Raw genomic sequence first — 1,386 nt, forward strand, 5'->3', positions numbered from 1 at the left:
CCATGTTTTTGCCTTTGTGTCTCCTGTGCTTATCATAGGGCCTGGCAAATAATGTGCATAAATACCTGTTGGCTAATAATCACAATATCTTAAAAAATAACAGCTAGTAGGTGGATAGCATTTTATATCTTATTTTATCCTTATAATAACCGTGGGAGTTGGTGCTAACATCAATTCATTTCCCACGAAAACAATCTGGTTTAAAATTCCAAACCAAATGAACTCTAACTTTTCTTAAATCCTTTGTCACACCTAACCCTAAATTTACTGAATCTACCCAGCAAATGCCATATCCACACATATCCTGACTCCACAGTTTAGACCCTCTCATCCTGGATCACCTAATTCCATCTCATCTTGACCTCACAGTCTAGTGACATTTATTCCTGCCCATTTGACCTTATCATCTCTGACTACCTTATCCTGACCACATACTCCATCCATCATATCTGCCTACCTAAGTTACAGCCTCATCCCACTCATCTTTTGTCCCATCCATCCCTGTCCCTTAACTTTATAGCCAAGTCCCACTCATTTTTGCACATCTAACTCCATAACCTAGTCCATCATCCATGCCTTAACACCTAACTAGCGGCACCCCCTCACTCCCCAGCATCCAGGGTACCACAACTCTACCCACCAAGCAGCTGAGCAAGCAGGATGGACACACCCGGACACTGACCTCTCAGGCCAGGGAGAGTCAGCGGCAGCGCCCATGCACCCACTGACTCCTCACGCCAGTAGTCAGCTCCAGCCCCCAGCCCAAGGTTGCGCCCTCTGCCTGCCCTCAGTGAATACCCCCTGACCCCCCCATCCAAGGTCCCGCCACGGGCTTGGCCCCCTCCCCCGGATCCAGTTCCCTCCCCTCCCCCCGTGCGGCCCTGCCCCTTCCCGCAGCCGTCCCGTCCTTCCTGGTCCCGCCCCGCGTTCTGCGCCGCCGCAACCCTACCTGAGGTCGCCCGGGGACCTCCAGCCCGCCGGCCCGCCCTCCAGATCACTCACTCGTTCGCTCTCGGGGTTCCCGGGTCCGGGGTCCGGCCTCGCCCTCCCGCCGACTGACGAACTCTCCCCCACTTCCGTCCCCGGAGCGCGTCTCCCCCCCAACCCGTGGGCGGCGCCCTGGGCCCGCCCCTCTACGGCCCTGGTTGCTGCAGGAAGCTGCTCTGGCTCCTGTTCTCTATGCCTTAGAGCCGTCAGTGAGACGCGGGTGACTTCCTCTGCAACGGGAGGGTGGCGTTTGGAGGCGCATGCGTGGGGCGTGGGGCGGCTGCTCCGTTATTGCGCGCTACCTAGCGGATCAGAGGCGCACTAAGCATTAACTCATATTTGGGCGCACTAAGCATTAACTCATATTTGGGCTAGGCTGGCGGAGCTGTGAGGTTAGGA

General features: G+C 55.5%; 1 protein-coding gene across 3 annotated transcripts in view; it reads right to left on the minus strand.

Annotated features, from left to right (window-relative positions):
* The window catches only part of TLN1 (talin 1), a 42,369-nt gene extending 41,284 nt beyond the window's left edge, over window positions 1-1,085 (minus strand). The window contains exon 1 of one of the 3 annotated variants that reach the window (XM_044658790.1): window positions 1,003-1,085. The gene's annotated coding sequence lies outside the window, so the exon portion shown is untranslated. Of the gene's footprint in view, window positions 1-949 lie in introns of all 3 variants that reach the window. The other 2 variants (XM_044658804.1, XM_044658797.1) reach the window with 2 other exon arrangements.
* Between the last annotated feature and the right edge of the window lie 301 nt (window positions 1,086-1,386).

This window comes from Gracilinanus agilis, chromosome 1 (assembly GCF_016433145.1).
Source record: "Gracilinanus agilis isolate LMUSP501 chromosome 1, AgileGrace, whole genome shotgun sequence".
Classification (NCBI taxonomy): domain Eukaryota; kingdom Metazoa; phylum Chordata; class Mammalia; order Didelphimorphia; family Didelphidae; genus Gracilinanus; species Gracilinanus agilis.